At 46.6% G+C, this 20,365-nt stretch overlaps 1 protein-coding gene and 1 pseudogene across 1 annotated transcript in view; one reads left to right on the forward strand and one right to left on the reverse strand.

Annotated features, from left to right (window-relative positions):
• GRIP1 (glutamate receptor interacting protein 1) overlaps positions 1 to 20,365 on the forward strand; it is a 687,322-nt gene that overhangs the window by 126,639 nt on the left and 540,318 nt on the right. The window lies entirely within an intron of this gene.
• Positions 12,939 to 14,437, reverse strand: LOC128561024 (aurora kinase A-like; annotated as a pseudogene).

A 20,365-nucleotide genomic window follows, 5' to 3' on the forward strand; every position in this document is an offset into this window, starting at 1 on the left:
GCCATTTGTGTTCCTCACTTAACCATTATTCATGTTACAGCCAGAGCCATCTTTTCAAAACAAACTTGATTATGTATTGTCTCCTTGTTAAATCTGTTGCCCAGGCTAGAGTGTTGTGGTGCCATAGCTCATAGTAACCTTAAACCTTGGGCTCAAGCAATCCTCCTGCCTCAGCCTAAGTAGCTGGGACTACAGGCACCTGCCACGATGCTGGGCTGATTTTTCTATTTTTAGGAGAAACAGGGTCTCGCTCTTGCTCAGGCTGGTCTCCAACTCCTGAGCTCAAGGGATCCTCCTGCCTTAGCCTCCCAGAGTGCTGGGATTATAGATGTGAGCCACTGTGCCTGGCCCTGATTGTTAAATCTTTAGCAAGGCCACAAGTACCCACATGGTCTAGCTCCCACTGAGCCCTTCAACCTCATGTCATAAGATGTGTCCCCTGTGGTCTCTGTTACAGACATATCATCATCCCATCGCTTCCTGGAAATGTGCCTAGCTGTCTCCCTTGACAGGACCTTTGATCACGCTGTTTCTTCTGCCTGGAATGTTCTTCTCATTTCCTAGGGCTCACTCCTCACTACTTAGTTAGCTATTTCTCATCCTTAAGATCTCTTACATACTGGGCGGCACCTGTGGCTCAGTGAGTAGGGCACTGGCCCCATATGCCGAGGGTGGCGGGTTCAAACCCAGCCCCGGCCAAACTGCAACAACAAAAAAAAGGTGGCGGGCGCCTGTAGTCCCAGCTGCTCGGGAGGCTGAGGCAAGAGAATCGCGTAAGCCCAAGAGTTAGAGCTTGCTGTGAGCCGTGTGACGCCACCGCACTCTACCCGAGGGCGGTAGAGTGAGACTCTGTCTCTACAAAAAAAAAAAAAGATCTCTTACATACTGATTTTTCAGAGAAGTTAACACTACTTAAATATTGTTAATACCAGTAAAATATCAGTATGAAATTTATATTTTACGATACCATTGTCTTCCTCATTATCTTTTTGTCACACTTCCTATCAATGTCACATGGCTGTAATTACATATTATTTGTAAGTTTATTTGTGCACCTTGTGACAGCAGGATCAAGATTCTCTTCTTGTTCACCATTTTTCTCCCAGGCCCCACCGTGGTGCTGGTATAAAGTAGGTCCAGATAAATGAAGGCACATGGATGAGTGAAGACCAAAAATATGCAAATATTTGCAAATCGCTCTTCTAGATGCCAGATGTTGAGCCGATATTTAGTTTCAATGCATTATAACAGAGTCTATAGAAGCAATTTCTTTTATCCTATGGGAAGAACATGAAGGCTAACTTCATACTGTAAGATACAGAAACAAACAAACATCCACGCTTGATACTGAATACTGTTTCTTAAATTAATAAAATCAGACATCATGTGTTTTAGAATAGAATTTTTTGAAATCGTTAGCTAGGGCCAGTTTACCATATGATCTGTTATAGACACACACATACACAAACAAAAACAAAAAACAAATAAAACTCCAGGAGTCTGTATTTTTCATTGCTACAGCTATTCTATTGATTACTGTTCTCTTCTCTTCTGATCTTTTCTATTCTACTTATTTTTTTTTGGCCAGGGCTGGGTTTGAACCCGCCACCTCCGGCATATGGGACCGGCGCCCTACTCCTTGAGCCACAGGCGCCGCCCTCTATTCTACTTATTAATCCTGGGTAGAACTCAGTTGATCTCACATCTGGGAAAAGGTTTTTAGAAAATATTTTTTAAAGATAGGAATGTTAAAATGGAGTAACAAATTGATTAACATTAAGATATGAATTTATTTTTAACTTGAGAGTTATGGCTACAGAAAGAAAAATGTTTTTGAGAATCTAAAATTCCTTCCTTCCTTCTAAATAACTTCCTTATTTAGAATATAGGATAGTTAACACATTACATTGTTTTCCAGTTAGCATTTTGAAACATTCATTTTGGGAACTATTGGCTGTTTTGGAACTCTCTTTTAAAACTGGTGTGCAATATGGTCATAAATGAGAAAAATCAGAAACGTTTTGATAATGATTTGATTAAATTTTGGATGGGCGAGACAAACATGAGAATGCGGAAATGGAAGGGAAATAGAAATGCTTAGATCTGTTGTCAATTCATGCTCTTAGATTTGTAGAAGCAGTTTCTGGAGGTGCTGAAAACACTAGGTCAGCCACACTCCAGAGTTAGAGAAATGAGGCTGATTAACTTCCAGGTGTTTTTATGCTTTATACTTTTTAGAATAAGACAATTTGTCATTAAGACAGTGTAACTTTAATGAATAAGATTGATCATTTGTTTAGAAAAGTTTCTAAAAGAAAGCAAAAATATACATTTTTCTTTCATCTTTATTATTTATCTCTTCCCTGTGACCATTGGCTGTTGGGTCTTCCAGGTCCCGTCTTACCCCCGCTCTGCCTGGTCTTCCAGCTCCCGTCTTACCCCAGCTCTGCCTGGTCTTCCAGCTCCCGTCTTACCCCCGCTCTGCCTGGTCTTCCAGGTCCCGTCTTTCCCCACCTCTGCCTGGTCTTCCAGGTCCCATCTTACCCCAGATCTGCCTGGTCTTCCAGGTCCCGTCTTACCCCAGATCTGCCTGGTCTTCCAGCTCCCGTCTTACCCCAGCTCTGCCTTGTCTTCCAGGTCCCGTCTTACCCCCGCTCTGCCTGGTCTTCCAGGTCCCGTCTTACCCCAGCTCTGCCTGGTCTTCCAGGTCCCATCTTACCCCCGCTCTGCCTGGTCTTCCAGCTCCTGTCTTACCCCAGATCTGCCTGGTCTTCCAGGTCCCGTCTTTCCCCCGCTCTGCCTGGTCTTCCAGCTCCTGTCTTACCCCCGCTCTGCCTGGTCTTCCAGGTCCCATCTTACCCCCGCTCTGCCTGGTCTTCCAGGTCCCGTCTTACCCCAGCTCTGCCTGGTCTTCCAGGTCCCATCTTACCCCCGCTCTGCCTGGTCTTCCAGCTCCTGTCTTACCCCAGATCTGCCTGGTCTTCCAGGTCCCATCTTTCCCCCACTCTGCCTGGTCTTCTAGGTCCCGTCTTACCCCAACTCTGCCTCACACACGCTGTCACGGCAGACTGCGCACAGCCCTGCCACTCCACTTGGTTTCTCAGCTGCTCAGAGTGAGACTGCGCAGTGACCACCTCAAGATTCTGTCCTCCAATGTGAAGAGTGTTTTGACTTCGTTCTTTAGTTATCATTTCTCTTTATAGAATGCTCTCAAGAATTTTTCTCTAAAATCCAGGTACAACTAGGTTAATATATATACTTCTTTCCTCCAGCAGCTTTTTTATAATTAATAATTTTAAATTATGGTATAAGGTTCCCATAAGTACATCTTGAAATCATTTTCTTTCTTCCTTTCTGTCTTTCTCCCCTTTATTTCTCTCTCCCCTTCCCTTCCCTCCCCTCTCTTTTGAGGGGTCCTCACTTTGTTGCTCAGGCTGGATTTCAGTGGCTGCTCACAGCTCACAGCAACCTCAAATTCCAGGCGTCAAGAGATCCTCCTGCCTCAGCCCACTAAGTAGCTGGGACTACAGGTGTGTATTACCGTGCCCGACTAATTTTTTTTAAAGCTCTAAAGCCACTCAAAATGTTTTCAACAAAATATAAGCAGTTACTTTTCAACTGGTTTAAAACAGTTTAATTAGATTAATTTGGTGAGAAAAAGGAGAAATAATGCCGAATTGGAGGAAAGGGGCTTCTACTCCTTAAATTTCCTCTCCCCGTCAAATCAACTACATGCTTTTCATTTAAGCTTTTAGCTGCAACACATCTTTTGTAGTTTATAATAGAAATTCTCTAATACTGAGTCAAAATGGGAGTGGAAGTAGATATCAAATGCACTTTTACATTTTCCGTCTTCCGTGGTGGGAAGATGGGAATTTGTTCCTGACACAAACTGAAGACCAGACAGAACCTCTGCACGGCTCTTTCTGTCTCTTCCATTTCTCTCTGAACGCTCCGAGCCCGGCTGAAAGGCTCCAATGGAAGCATCTTCATTTTCTCCTTTGCCTCCTGTTCCCAGTTTTTGTTCCCTGTTTTTTGCTGTTTGTTTTCCAGTTGTCCATCCAATCACATATCTGCCTCTCCCCGTAGACGAGGAGCTTCTTTGGGACAGATGCCATCACAGTCCGTCTTGAGAACCCTCTTGCATGGCACTGTCTTTAAGGCACAAGTGTCCGCCCAAAAGCATCTGAGGATTGGTCTGAAATGTTCTTGGCAAGAATTATGGTGTAGCTGTGCTCCAGCTTATTTAGAAAATCAGAGAAAAATGAACAGAGAGAGATCTAACAAACCCAGTGTCTGAGAAGGTGGCTACAAAATATCAATATCAATCCTTAAATTAGTTTGCGTTCCCCCAGAAAGGTAAACAATGGCAATTTAAAGTATTAAAATGTGTCTAATACACAAAAGCATCAGTGTCCTAAATCAGTTCTTTAAATGTAAGCCTTATTTAAACACTGGCCTTGGGAATAAACACATCATCTGATTTTTAGTTTTCAGCTTTTTCTGCTACACTGGGAGCAGCTTGTAGATCTTGATGCGACCCAACGTGCTGAGTAGACAAACACACTCGTAAAGGAGTCGACAGTCAGGGAGGTCTTGCATCCTCAGAGGGCCCTGGGAGTGGCTAAATGCAAGGCAAGGACCCTGAAAAAGTCCAGGAGCAACTCTCCTTTCTACACGGAAACATGAAGATAGCTCTTTAATTTCAGCTGCAAATGTTGTGTCCAGTGTCTGTCTCTGTTTGTGGCTTTGTGCCTTTGTGCCTTATTCTTGGTCATTTGTTAGGTTAGTAAACTCAAGGGATCTTGCAAAAATAGCCTCACCCAGGAGCAGTCTCACCACTGAGAAGATGCTGGACAGTGGCTAAGGTTTGGGTTAGAATTCTAGTTCAGGCGACCTGTTGAAAGCACTGTAGAAACAGCCATAAAAACGGGCATCAATCTTTTCTGTACCTGAAGTCAACCATCTGTCACTTGCTCAGACGAGTATGAAAATCATCATCACAAGATGAATACAAGATAAACACGAGGCAGCGAGTGCCACAAGACTGTCTGGGTCTCCTTCAGACTCCTGCTCTGCAGGCTCTGCACGTCTGCATGTCTCCCCAAGACATCCAGGAGTAATCAGCAACATCACAGTGATTAAGAAGAAGCCCCAGGGCTGCAGGGTGAGCCCCACTTTCTATGCAGTAACTGGAGTACAGCCTGAGGCCCGGCTCCTCCAAAGGAGGGGTGTGTGTGGGATGGGCCTGGGAGCCACCATCAGTGTGCAGGCCACACCAGCCCTTGCTGAGTCCATCTTAGAGGGACAGGGGGAGACTGCAGGACAGGCAACTCATCACCGTGCCTGGACCGAACGGGACAGGGAAGGCATTAGCTATCCAAGCCTTCAGCAGCAAGCTCCAGCCCTTACGTTGGCAGTAGAACTGGAGGTGTGCTTCGGCCTTTCTCCCGGTCGTTGGAATGGAGAACGACTGTCAATCCCCGGCTCCTACAGGCACGGAGTGTTGGGAACACAACTTTCCAAACCTGCTGAGGCAGAAAGCTGGGACCCTGCAACCTGTGCTCAGCCCGGCCCTCCAGCTGTTTCAGATGCTACTGAAACTTGAGAACTGCTGCTCTGCAGGGGTCCTCAAACTGCAGCTGGCTGTGGGCCACATGAGGCAGTGTGATTGTATTTGTTCCTGTTTTGTTTTTTTACTTCAAAGTAAGATATGTGCAGTGTGCATAGGAATTTGTTCATAGTTTTTTTTTTAAACTATAGTCCGGCCCTCCAATGGTCTGAGGGACAGTGAATTGGCCCCCTGTTTAAAAAGTTTGAGGATGCCTGCTAAAGTGTAGGAAGAAGTATACACGCCTGTTGCCACCTTTCAGAAGTCCTGGTAATACATGTAGGCTTAACTCTTGTTTGGAATTGATGCTCATAATCTAGGGAATCTATTTGTGATGGGAAAATGTCATTATTTAGAACCATACTACTGAAAATTATTGATCACTTTTCAGGAAAGTCTGTAACCTTGGGCTCTCTACTGGATTTGGGTCCTGCAAAGCTGGGCCTGGAATTGATTCAGAGAAAACTGAATTTCTCTGAACAGCAGAGTGAAAATTATTTAGAATTTTCTTGGGCATTTTGGGAAGAGTGGAGGGGGAGTAAGAGGGGCAAGCACAGAGTGAGAGACCAGGAAGGGTGACGCTGAGGGAATCCCTGGAAAGGAGAGAAGAGAATGGTCTTTAGGAAAATGTGAGGTTGCTGAGCAGGCCCTAGAGGGTAGTAACCCTCCTGCAGCCCCCTGGGTCTTTGCAAAGACCCTGCTAAGGTAGGAGCTGTAAATAGTGTGTGGCAGCCGGACTGGTGACGGTGAGCTGAAGGCCATGCTTGGGTCTATGTGGAGCATGTGGAAAAGAAGAACTGGCAGGGTACACAATGTGCAGGAATTCCACGGAAGCAGAAGAAAGGCCACGGCATGGAGCCTCCAGGGTTTGCTGAGACACTGAGGACAACACTGGGTTTCTTCATAGGGTACAGAATGGAGGTTGAAGCTTACTTACATCTGGGGTCTGAGTTTATTATAACAGTTAAATGAATGTTTTGTAGTGAAGCTTGTTGCCCTGTGAAAGAGCGTGGTGATTCAAAACTCTGTATGATTAAAGACTTTCAAGGAAGAGGAAGGGACCTGAAATGGCTCAGTGTCACCCTCTGAGTGACTGATCCCAGGCCACAGTCATCTCGTCCCTGCCCTTGAGCTCGCCCCTGCAGGACCTTCTCATCATTACAGGGGCAGTCAAAACTGCCCCTCCCTTTTCTTCCTTGTTTCCTGAATGTTCTTTTAAAACGCTGTGATTAAAATGGACCTGCACACCACTCAGTGTGGATCCAGGCAGTGAGTCACATTCACCTAAAAGGACATGTCCTTGTACCACCCAATGATCGACTTTTTATAGCAGCTGCAGGGTCAGGCTCAGTCATGCTCTAACTTTGTAAAGGAGGAAACCCAATTGTCACAAGTCACAGAATCTGAGCAGATGGGACAGCTTGTGAGATCACAGTGATCCTTTATCTAACAGACCCAGAGCCTGGAGGATGAGCCAGGTGCCCCAGCTAAAGTGAGTGCTGCTCACAGCATGGGGCCTCTCCATACGCCCCCACCCCGTCAACAGAGCAGAGAAAGGCATCAGATCCTGTTTCCATGAAGCTTTACTTGGGAGAATCCATGGTAGTGTAACCCATTACACGAACCCCTGCAAAGCCTGGTACTCTGAGAGAAAAGTTGGAGATGATAGATTTAAACAATTACTATTTTTTTCTTACCTAGGTCACAGTGAACCTCTGGAAAATATTAACATTTAAATTATGAGTATATCGGTTAAGATGCCATTGCCTGCCTCCAAATACAAAGGGAGCTGTATGTAGGAGTATATTGAATTGAATATATTTAATCAAATGTGCCACTGTTTCAGTAGATGTTTAGTTACATTGCACTTTTAGGGAGCACTGGAGATATTTTTTAATTAAAAAAAAAGATAAATGTACAAACTTTCCAAATGTCTATGGTCCAAAGGTTAAAAAGCAAATTATGTAGCCTATCAAATGAGATTTCACAAGCAGGATGATTCAGATGCATATTCACGGCAGTGCTGCTGCCCTTTTAAAATTTAACTGAGGCATGCTTCTCTTTCTTTCCTTTTGCTTTTGTTATGAACTGAAGCAATTTCACAGAAAAGAGTGACATTAATATCTGTAATGCTGTCTTTTAAAAAGCGTCTTTAATACCCGTTTACATTTAAATCAAATAAATCAATTTATGAATGTAAGTTATGTTGTTACATATATCATGATTCCTCATGCCACTCAAATACCCTCTCAACAAAAATCTCTTCCTTGACAATGTTCTTTCCTCCTCCCCCGCCGGGCACTTACTCCTGGAATCCTCCAAGTCCCCCTTATCTCAGGCCTCAGAAGCCAAGGCCCTTACTGCATGTAACTTGCCCCTTCTCTGGGCTAACGCCTAATCATCCTTCAGCTGAGGCATTGAGCAGGAAAATCAAGGATTGATTCATTTTTGGTGTGTTGACAAGCTGGATAGATTCTGCATAAGGTCAGAGAACCAAGTTATCAACAAAGGCATCTCCCAAAGTTTTACATTTGTGCCTGCCTTAGCCCGTTCAGGCTGTCCAAGAACACTGTAGACTGGGGGGCTTAGACACCTGCCATTTGTCTGTCAACAATTCTGGAGGGCAGAAAATCCAAGTTCCAGGGGCTGGCAGGCCCCCTTCTGTGGAAGGCTCACTCCCTGGCTGCAGACAGCTTTCCCCTCCCTTCCTTAGGGCACAGTCCTGCTTACTCCACCCTCAGGACCTAAGACCTCCCCAAGGCCCCACCCAATCCCACTAGGGTTAGAATTTCAATGTGTGAATTTTGGAGGGGACTTGCCCCGGTTGCCCCTTGTTAGGGGGTGGTGTGTTCACAAAGCACCAGGTACGAGTTCAGCCCGCAGCACCTGGCTCAGGCCGATTCTGGGAGCCCTTCCTGCCAACTGCAGGTGCTGAATGAAGTAAAGGATGCAGGCTCACCTAGTGATAGATACCCTGAAACAGTCTAACCTCCCCACTGCTAGACTATGAAAATATGCCTCGTTGTTCAGTTTAACACGGGTGCTCATCTGCTGACCATGGTCATCTGTGTGCATGGGAGAGGAACTGGGTTGGAGCAAGTGGGGGAGTGGGCAGCAGTGCCTTCTGCAGCCCTCTGCACACTGCTGTGAATTTGTCAGTGAAGAGAGCCTTGTGTTACTTAGCATTCAGCCAGAAAACAAAGAAAATACCCCTCACTCCCCCCCCCCCCTGCAAAAGTGAAAAAGGCTGAAAAAAGAGAGAAACAACTTGGCTTGAATTCGTCTCTGATGCCCTGGGGGCAGCCATGTAAATGCCTTAACCTTTCTGGAATTTATTTCCTTATCAGCAAATAATGATCACAATAGTACCTGTGTACAGTTGTTGTGAGGATTGTATGGATTAATGCATGTCAAGTGCCTAGGGCTGGGCTCAGTAAGTGTCAGTGGCTATAATAATGTCATTCCTCGTTTTCAGAGCAGAAACCCTCAGCCTCCTCTGAGTAGTGCTGGGTATTCCAAAGCAGTGAATAATTCAGGGAAGTCCTGGTTGTGCCACTGTTGCCCTTTAATTGTGCATCCTTTTATCATTAACTCTCAGTGTATTTATGATTCTGTTCTGGATACTCCAGGGGACGCAGGAAATAGAAACCAACAGGTGGGAAGATGTGATGGGCAGGAAGCAGTGGGGAGGTGGGGTCTTCAGCGGGTGCAGTGATGATGCTGGGCAGTGCCCTGGGGGAAAGCTCCAGGGGCTGAAGGCAGGTTAGCTTTGAAGCAGAGAAGGCTTCAGGGGCAGCACTTTGGTGGAGGAGGGACAGATAACATAAATAGGAGATGAGACTTAGATTCATTGTACAGAAGACATTTCAGAAATGGCAGTAGTGACCTTATAAAAGGGGTGAGTCTTTGGAACTGTTACACAGAGACTAAGTAACCACACACAAGATTCTGTGCGGCCCAGCAGACTGGTAACCAAGTAACCTCCATGGGCACGGGAGGTGTTTCAACGGGAAGTGAGTCCTTGATTGGGGTTGAGTCTGGGCTCTGCCGCTGAGGGAGTGTGACCCTGGGTTGGTCACTCCCCCGCCCAGGGCCTCCTGACCCTTGGGCCCTGAGTGGGTCTTTAGAAATCGCGGGAATTGATGAATGCTGTCACTGCAGCCTGTTGTTGGAGCTCACCGTGTTTCCTGCTTACCGTCTCCTGCACAATCAAGGGCTTTGTTCACTGCAGACTGTGCTCTGCGTGGGAATTTATTTTAATAACATTCAGATTGTTTTCCACGGGAACTCTTTTGTGGAAAGTCTACCTACTCCAGTAAAAAATGCATATCAAAAATGGGAAATTTTACTAAATAAAATAATTTATATCTCACTTTTTCTACAGAGCAATCAAGAGAATAAAGCAAGTTATTTTTCTGATAAAAGTGTAGACTGTGGGGTCATCATTATAAGACATTCTTCTGTTGAATTTTAGACTGTTGGAATTTAGTGGGTGAAGTTTATGAGTCTTATTAAATCACACTGATAAGAATAAGATTCTTGCCAAAAGTTCCTATAATTTTCTTTTTGACTTCGTCGAAATTGAATCAATAGTCTGTGATGACCCTGATGATTTTCCAGCTTTTCAAGGACTGTTCAAGTAGCTTGAATTAATTTTACTTCAAAATCCTCAAGCAGTTAATTTTTAATAGAAATTAATGAGAATTTTACCCTGAAAACCATGTTCTTTTATTTTAATATGTAGTATATGGTCGGCCTCGCACACTGACCCCCTGGCACCTTTAGCGTAAGGACATCAGGTGGCTATCTGCTGGATGCTTATTGATGATTTTGTCACCTTTTGTGAGTAGGTGGCTGTGATGGGGTCGGGAGGGCTGTGGGGCTTGGAGCAACAAGGGATGTGTGTGACATTTGCTGAGTGTGTGAACTAAAGTCGATGTCGTCCCCTTAATCTGGATGATTGAGTTGAAGTTCTAAGCAGCTGATTAAAATGCCCAGAGCCCAAGTTAACTAAGCAGTAGAGGTGTGACTTGGATCTAAGCTTCTCCGACTCCAGTGCCCGGCACCTTTCTCTGGCCTGGGCCCGTCCTAACCAGGGCAAGCCCCAAACACATGAGTTTGGGCTTTTGCCAGCCTGACCGTCCCCCTTGTCGTGGTGCCTTTGAAGAGACGTTGAGAAGAACCCAGAGGCTGGTATTTTCTACTGGCGTCACTGTGCCACATCCTACCTTTTAGAAACTAACTGCACCAAACAGATTATAATTTTGAAAGAAATCAGGAAAGTGAAAGAAATATTAGTCTCTTTCGTAGCTATGTGGCATCTTTTTTTTTTTGCTATGTGACATCTTAAGACAGTAAAAGAAGATGCTTTATATGCCCATTTGTTTAATACAAAGGCGTCTAAAAAAAGTATTGCAGAATATGTGCTGGTATTTTTAAAGTTTTTGAATGAATAGATAGTGGAGAACGTTTGTAAACTTAGTTGTTTCCCTTGATACCTGCAAAACTTTATGGTTTCATGGGAAGTATATATTTTTTCCCATACAAAAACTTTAGTATTTTTTAGTAAAAGAAGGCATGACCTTTTTGTAGCCAGATTTAAAACTGTGCTGAGTAGCCTATTTTTACAGCCAGTGCCCCAGGAGGAGTGGGTGGGGCTGTGCAGGTGTAGGCTGGGCAGGCCTCTCTCCTGGCTCTGACCGCAGGGCCTAATGCACACTCACTTGCTGTATGTGCGGGGATGTGTGTCGGAATTTGCCTATTTTTATACACTGTTCTCACCTACAAGTTAGGGAACAATTTAAGGACAGGAACGTATTCACCTTTTGGTCTCTAGAGCTGAGGATGTGTGAAGTCACTAATAAATGTATATTGATTAACTATTACTACAATTGCGTAACTTACTCACTGCCCCTGTATCCTGGAGTGAACTTGGCCTTCGCTAAAGGAGCTGCTCGTAGTTTTGGGACCAGCACGGAGCAGGTGAACTTCAGTGTCTCCCTCCTATGACTTGACCCACCAGCCTGCTTCTCATCCCTGAACTACATCTGTTTTTCCTTCAACCCTTGTACCTCCTTCCTCATGTTGGAACTGCTTTCTCTTGATGGTGCTCTTTCTATGGCAAGTTTTAATGGAGGCTGTGCCTTCCTTCACTCCCGGACTCCTGGGGGCTGATGGTGCGTCTGCAGAATTCTGTGTATGTCCCCTCATTACTTCTAGATCAGCGCTGCCACAGACATGCAGTACTGGTCTCCATAAGTCATTTAAAATTTTCTGTTTGGCTGGTCCGATGGTAGTGGATTATCAGAGCTTCTTAACATTAGTGTCAATAAAGCTGGTATTCAACCCCCCCCACTGCTAAATTTGACTGGCTTAAAAAAAAAAATTCTGTTTGCTACATTAAAAAGTAGGGGAAAAAAGGCCAGGTGAAAATAATTTTAATTATGTTTTATTCAGCCTAACAAATCCAAAAGTTATTTTAACTTGTAACATATATAAAAAATTTTAACAAGATGTGTTACATTCTTTTTATTTTTTCCTTTTCTTTTCCTTTTTAGAGACAGAGTCTTGCTCTGTCACCTACCCCTGAGGGCAGAGGCTGGATCACAGCTCAGTGCAGCCTTGATGCCTGGGCTAAAGCTGCCTCAGCCATCTGAGTTGCTGAGCCTACAGGCAACAAACCACCACACCTGCCCAGTTGATAGTCTTTTATTTATAAAATTCTTTGAAACCTGGAATGCATTTTATGCTTTATAGTGTATCTCAGACTAGACATATTTCAAGTGCCTCTTCATCCAATGGGTGCTGTTATTGGACAGACAACTGCTTTAAATCATTGTGATACCATTTTTTTTCTTTTGCAGTTACTCAATCTTTTTTTTCTTTTATTTATTTATTTATTTGCATATATAGTTTACACACATGCCATAAACTCCAATAAAAAATAACCCCTTAAAGGCTCTTAGACACATGGGTCTTGTATATCCCAAGCCAAGTCCTGCAGTGAAGGTAGCACATGTTTCTATTTTACAGCATCTCATGGGAGATCAGTGGTTAAGGAGGACTTGAAACCCAACCAGGCCTGACACACTGAGGCCACTCTGAAGGGACTGCCGTGGGAGAAGACACAAATCTATATAAAACTTTTAACATTTAAAAGGGTCACATTAATTCCAACAGCTTTACTGAGCTTGGACACCCAATAAATAACACACTCACTCCAGGTACTTGGAAGATTATTGCACAGCTCCTTAACTGACCGAGTCAGGACAAATGGTCACTTCCCCACAACCAGAATCAGCGCATCTCCTACAAGGACACCAGGGCTGCTCCTACAAGGACACCAGGGCTGGCGCAGGCTGCGGGATTGGCTGCAGTTGAACCTTGCCTCCAGGGCACGAACCAGTAAAGTAGCCTTATTCTCATGGCTACATTCACTTCAGTGTCACGTTTACTAATGGAGAGGCAGAGGCCCTGCCTGCTCAGTAAGAAACATTTCCTGTAGTGCTGTAGATTGAAGGAGGCTGTCAATAGTAAAAACAGATTTCAGTAGCATGTTCCTGACATTGTACAGCAGCCCTGGGCTCAAGGATTTCTCTCCCTACATGATTCCTAAGACTATTTGCTATTTGATTCTTTGTTTTGGCTACTTGATGGTTTTGATGAATTTGCTTTGATCCAGGGGTGTTCAAGTACTTCTCTGAGAGTCAGCCTCTGGCTTGGATTATGCTTCAACAGTCTTGAAATAAGGTCTCTGGCTACCTCTGTTACAAACTCAGGAAACGTGAATTCAATCCGTGATATTCTTTTGTAGGTCTCCTGGTATGTGTTTGCCTCAAAAGGAGGCTTCCCAACTAAAAATTCATAGCAAAGAACTCGCAGGCTCCAGAGGTCTACCTTCTCATCATGCATCCAACCTTCAGTCATCTCAGGGGGCAGGTAGTCCAGGGTGCCACAGAAAGTGGTTCTCCTGGAGGACGGAGCATGAACTGACCAGCCAAAATCTGTAATCTTCATCTCTCCGGATTATCCCAGCAGCAGGTTCTCTGGCTTAATGTCTCTGTGAATAACTCCCTTTGAATGGCAGTAAGACAGGGCATTTGCCAGTTCTGTGATATAAGTAGCAGTTCTCTGCTCATCAAACTTTGAAAGTTTCTGGAATTCTCTATAGACTGTTCCAAGTGGCGCATATTCTAGAATTAGGTAAACTCTTGTGGCATCATGAAAATAACCATACAGTCTGAGAATATTAGGATGCCGAAGATGGGACTGTATTTCCACTTCTCTTCTGAGCTGATGCTCCACTCCTGCTTTTTCTAGCTGAGCTTTAAAGAGCACTTTAAGAGGCAGGATAAACTTGCTTTGTTTTTCTCTTGCCAAATAAACATTACCAAACTTTCCTTTACCCACCGGTCAACCAATTTCAAAATCTTCCAAAGCCCATTGCCTTTTTTTTGATACTTCATTTTTCTGTTCTGATGTCACGTCTTCCTCAGGTTTATTTCCAGGTGCTGCTAGCTGGGGCTGCTTGCTCTTCTGGGTGTCATTCAGTGGCTTAGAGACAGGATGAGGTACACTGGTTGCCTGTAATTGCTTCTGCATATGATTCTGAACTGGTTTGTGGCTGGAGATAAGATTTTGTGCTTGAGAAGGAATGCGCTGGGAGGAATTTAAAGGGCACAGGACCCGCTGAGCCTGACCATTACTTGCAGGTAACGGATTCTGACTGGAAAACTGCTGCGTCACTGGAACGCGTTTTGTGCCATCAAGCGGAAGAACCGTGGCCTTAACAAGTCCTGAAATGTAGTTTTCTTTTGATCTGTCCATGATGCCTCAGATCCAAGTCCCAGAGTCCTCCCAGCTCTCAGCCGTCTACTCAATCTTTTAGAATCTTTCTCTCTTACTACCTGTTTTGTTTTATCTTGCTGTGGCCAACAAGATAGCTTTGCCCTTTTCTGGTGATTGTAGCATTAACTGCTCTTCAGTCTTTCTGCGAGCCCTTCACCCCTGTCACATTGACAGCTCTGCTTTGTCTCGGCATCTTACTACACCTTCTTCACTTTACGCATCACCATCGTCTCCATTCTTTGATCCTTGTGACTCCAAAGTCTCATAGGTCGATATTTCCTAGGGTTCTATTATTATCTATTCTCATATTCTTTCTCTTACCTTTTTATTTTAGTTTTGGGGGAATCATTTCTACAATAATTTTAGGTATGAGTGGATTAGCTAATTATGCTGCTATGCCTACCAGATCTCAGAAAAGCTATTGTAGATTCACGTGTCAAATATCAGCACCTACTATTTATTTGATATGTGTCTTTCTAGGTGCTGAGGATAAAGCAGTGGACACATAGCCCAGACCCCACCCTCACAGAGCTTGAATTCTGCTGGGGATACATGAGAAACAAGCCGTGGTCCTGTGTGATGTATTAGTTAATGATAGTTGTCATGGAGTAAAATGAAGCCAAGGAAGGGGTGGCCATGTGTCAGGGCTGGGGGCTGACATTAGATGACATGGCCAGCAGGCTCAGCAGGGCAGCGACCTCTATGCACAGCCTTGGAGGAAGCTGGGCAGTGAGTGAGCCAGACACATGTCTGGGACGAGGCACAGTAAGTACAGCGGCCTCAAGCCTGTCTTCAAGTTTCTACTCACTTGAGAAGCCTTTAGAGGAGAATCACCTAGTGGAAAAGGGATCACTGGTTTATCCTCCAAATTCAGGACTGATGGGAGCAGCATAAAGTTGGGAAATGGCAGAGGCCATAGCGCCCAGCCCCCCTTACTTCCTGAAGAGGAAATGGACACTGACGACCGTTATGTGGCTTGTTCCAGATCTGAGAATGGAGTGGCAGGTTAGACCCTGGGCCCAGGTCCCCACCTCCAGGTAGCTGTGTGGACACCACAGTGCCTTGGGCCTCCCTGCTGAATTAGAGCCCACAGGCCACATACAGACCACCTGACCGCAGGTGCAGCCAGAGTGGGGGGTCCCAGGCCACCTGCATTTTAAGGTTTTCATCAACCCCTTGAGGTGTGATAATTCCCTTGAATGACCCAGAGAACTCAGGAAAACACTAACCCTATGGTTATATTTTTATTTTAAAGAATACAAATCAGAACCAACAAAATGAGATGCATGGTATAGGGCCAGGTCTTATACCCAGGATTCTCATTTGTCCTTACTTTGAAAGCAGGACTTACTGCCTCCAGCTCATCCCCTCCCCAGGAGGGAGCTCACCAGGCCTTAGTGTCCAGAATGTCTGTTTGCTTGTCTTACTCCTTAAACGCGGTTGATGAAATCATCAGCTACATGGCTGGACTTGGACTCAGCCTTTAGTACTTTCCCCTTCCCAGAAGCAGAGCTGACGTCATCAGGCTCAAAGCCCAACATTCTGATCACAGGGTTGGTCTTTCTAGCCTGGGCCCCCACCTCCCTCCCCAAATGCCCCACACCTTGCTACCTAGGAGCCCACCCAGTCACTACATTCACATAAACTCAAGTGTGGGATGAGGACCTCCATGAATAACAAAGACAGTTCTACCACTTGGGGAGTTCTAAGGGTTTAGAAGCTACCCTCTCTGGAACCTGGGACAAGGACCAGACACATTCTTTATTTACATAATAGACAGAAATTAAAAACCTGTTTGCCTTATGAGTATTATTACGAGAGCTGGCACAGAGATAGGAAAATTAGCATCCAATTAAGGCAAAAACATCCTGACTATGAAGAGACTCTCCACAGTCAAAGCTCAAGTTCATCTCTCCTTAGGTACCTGCAGCAGATAGAAAAGAAAAGTAAATGAAAACGTGTCTAACGCATCTTTTCCTCCAGCCCTCTTCTAGAGACTCAGCATTGTACAGGGATTTAAGTTGCTCGGGATAAAAATAATGTCAACCACTCCTTGGCCTGAGGGCTCTGGCAATTCCCCACTCATTACCTCATAGTGGAAAGCAGGTCTTTGCACTGAAGTTCTTTCTGCTGTCTCCTGGGCAGAGGGTAAATCTCATGACAGACACTGCTTACTGCATTTCCTCCGTCATCTTCCGTGATCTCAGTAGGATTCTTCAAGTTTAAGCAAGCACTTACTTACATTTGACATCCAGTTAAAACAAAGAGCTAAATAAATAGCTTATGTCAAAAAAGAAGAAAAACAATGAATAGAGTTAAGTTTTCCTTGGTTTGGAGAACTCAATAATTTCACAACTTTTTGTCACTTATTATTTTTACTATTAAAGATTTATTCAAGTGTTTTTTAAAATTCATTCAAGTGTTTATTCAGCACACATGCTTTTGACTGTTCACCGTGTGGAGGGCAGCTGGGAGACGTGGTGATGTGCAGTGACTGTTCACTGTGTGGAGGGCGGCTGGGAGACGTGGTGACGTGCAGTGACTGTTCACCGTGTGGAGGGCGGCTGGGAGACGTGGTGACGTGCAGTGACTGTTCACCGTGTGGAGGGCGGCTGGCAGACGTGGTGACGTGCAGTGACTGTTCACTGTGTGGAGGGACCGTGTGGAGGGCGGCTGGGAGACGTGGTGATGTGCAGTGACTGTTCACTGTGTGGAGGGCGGCTGGGAGACGTGGTGATGTGCAGTGACTGTTCACCGTGTGGAGGGCGGCTGGCAGACGTGGTGATGTGCAGTGACTGTTCACCGTGTGGAGGGCGGCTGAGAGACGTGGTGATGTGCAGTGACTGTTCACTGTGTGGAGGGCGGCTGGCAGACGTGGTGATGAGCAGTGACTGTTCACCGTGTGGAGGGCAGCTGGGAGACGTGGTGATGTGCAGTGACTGTTCACCGTGTGGAGGGCAGCTGGGAGACGTGGTGATGTGCAGTGACTGTTCACCGTGTGGAGGGCAGCTGGGAGACGTGGTGACGTGCAGTGACTGTTCACTGTGTGGAGGGACCGTGTGGAGGGCGGCTGGGAGACGTGGTGATGTGCAGTGACTGTTCACTGTGTGGAGGGCGGCTGGGAGACGTGGTGATGTGCAGTGACTGTTCACCGTGTGGAGGGCGGCTGGCAGACGTGGTGACGTGCAGTGACTGTTCACCGTGTGGAGGGCGGCTGGGAGACGTGGTGACGTGCAGTGACTGTTCACCGTGTGGAGGGCGGCTGGGAGACGTGGTGACGTGCAGTGACTGTTCACTGTGTGGAGGGACCGTGTGGAGGGCGGCTGGGAGACGTGGTGACGTGCAGTGACTGTTCACCGTGTGGAGGGCGGTTGGCAGACGTGGTGACGTGCAGTGACTTTTCACCGTGTGGAGGGCGGCTGGGAGACGTGGTGACGTGCAGTGACTGTTCACCGTGTGGAGGGCGGCTGGCAGACGTGGTGACGTGCAGTGACTGTTCACCGTGTGGAGGGCGGCTGGGAGACGTGGTGACGTGCAGTGACTGTTCACCGTGTGGAGGGCGGCTGGGAGACGTGGTGACGTGCAGTGACTGTTCACCGTGTGGAGGGCGGCTGGCAGACGTGGTGACGTGCAGTGACTGTTCACCGTGTGGAGGGACCGTGTGGAGGGCTGCTGGGAGACGTGGTGATGTGCAGTGACTGTTCACCGTGTGGAGGGCGGCTGGCAGACGTGGTGACGTGCAGTGACTGTTCACCGTGTGGAGGGCGGCTGGGAGACGTGGTGACGTGCAGTGACTGTTCACCGTGTGGAGGGCGGCTGGGAGACGTGGTGACGTGCAGTGACTGTTCACCGTGTGGAGGGCGGCTGGGAGACGTGGTGACGTGCAGTGACTGTTCACCGTGTGGAGGGCAGCTGGGAGACGTGGTGATGTGCAGTGACTGTTCACTGTGTGGAGGGACCGTGTGGAGGGCGGCTGGGAGACGTGGTGACGTGCAGTGAATGTTCACCGTGTGGAGGGCGGCTGGGAGACGTGGTGATGTGCAGTGACTGTTCACCGTGTGGAGGGCAGCTGGGAGACGTGGTGATGTGCAGTGACTGTTCACTGTGTGGAGGGACCGTGTGGAGGGCGGCTGGGAGACGTGGTGATGTGCAGTGACTGTTCACCGTGTGGAGGGCAGGCTGGGAGACGTGGTGATGTGCAGTGACTGTTCACCGTGTGGAGGGCGGCTGGGAGACGTGGTGATGTGCAGTGACTGTTCACCGTGTGGAGGGCGGCTGGGAGACGTGGTGATGTGCAGTGACTGTTCACCGTGTGGAGGGCAGGCTGGGAGACGTGGTGATGTGCAGTGACTGTTCACCGTGTGGAGGGCGGCTGGGAGACGTGGCGATGTGCAGTGACTGTTCACCGTGTGGAGGGCGGCTGGGAGACGTGGTGATGTGCAGTGACTGTTCACTGTGTGGAGGGCGGCTGGGAGACGTGGTGATGTGCAGTGACTGTTCACCGTGTGGAGGGCGGCTGGGAGACGTGGTGATGTGCAGTGACTGTTCACCGTGTGGAGGGCGGCTGGGAGACGTGGTGATGTGCAGTGACTGTTCACCGTGTGGAGGGCAGCTGGGAGACGTGGTGATGTGCAGACCAGCCACTGGGCCACTGCCAGGCAGTGGCCAGTTGGGTTGATACAGTTGTTTCTTGTGTGTTATGGAAACTCAGGGGAGGATTAAATTGCCCCCAGGGAGTGGAAGTTCAGGGTCAGGGAAAGTTCCTTAGAGGAAGAAGTGTGTGAACTGAAGTGTTGGAGGATGAGTAGATGTTTGCCTCAAGGAACTTGACCAGAGACCACCCGGAAGGGAGTTAAACAGCAGCTGCAGCTGCTCATGCATCTGAGAAACAAAATGGCCCTGATTAACGGAAGTGACCTGAAGTAATGAGAAGTAATCATGTCACATGCCCAATTAGTAGACCTCAGAGGTCCAGCACAAAACCACGTTGAGGACAGCAGGAAAGCAGCATTCCGGGCAGGTGCTGCTGTGTGAGCTGGGAGAGAACAGCCCCCCACGTTGTAGGAGGATGAGTAATACTGGGGGGAGGATGGAGGAGTCAGGAGTTTTTAAAACCTATTAAGTGTAGTGAGGTAACAGTTATGCAAACAAGAACAACCTATTGTAGGAGAAAAAGGCTAAGGGAGCATTATGTAAATTTCAGACTTAAGTCTGGGCTCTGGCTTAACACCGTGCAGAAATAAAGGAGCTGATGACACGTGTAGGTCCCTCACACCATTCACGGATTCCATGTGTAGAAGAGCAGCAGGTTCCAGCTTGAGGTGAATAAGCAGTGTTGTACTGTGTCTGCAGGTATTTATCTGTGGGTGTGAGCGTGCATTTGTATCACTGTCCACTAAAGTACAAGCTGCCTATGGGCTGAGATACCACCTTCCTTGTTTCATTTCATTACTGTGTCCTCAGAATCTAGAACATAATCGCCCCTCACTCAGTCTTTCTTGGGTGAACTGAATGTGACTAAACTAAGATATATGTCCTGGGTTAGCTGCTAGAGAGGAAGGAGCTTAGTAGCAGACATTGTGCATTGCGCATGATAAGTGGATTTCAAAGCCAACAGAATGCTTTGACTGAGTCTGCCCTAGGACTAGAGTTATGTCTGGAGACAGTGTCAGCAGTGGTTTCCATATAAGACAGAATTTATTTTTAGTTTAATTGGGCAGAAGTGATCTCATCTTTTATTGTAGATTTCTCTGGAGGACTAACATGTTGATGATCCCGAGCCCACTGGGCTCCTCTGGGACCTAATCGAGCCAGAGGTGGTGCCAGCCTCGCTTTGCATTGACCGTGTTCAAGAAAGATGTTGGGTCACCTCACCGAAGGTTAGTTTACTTGGGGAAGTTATGCTCA

The sequence above is a fragment of the Nycticebus coucang genome, chromosome 12, assembly GCF_027406575.1.
Source record: "Nycticebus coucang isolate mNycCou1 chromosome 12, mNycCou1.pri, whole genome shotgun sequence".
Classification (NCBI taxonomy): domain Eukaryota; kingdom Metazoa; phylum Chordata; class Mammalia; order Primates; family Lorisidae; genus Nycticebus; species Nycticebus coucang.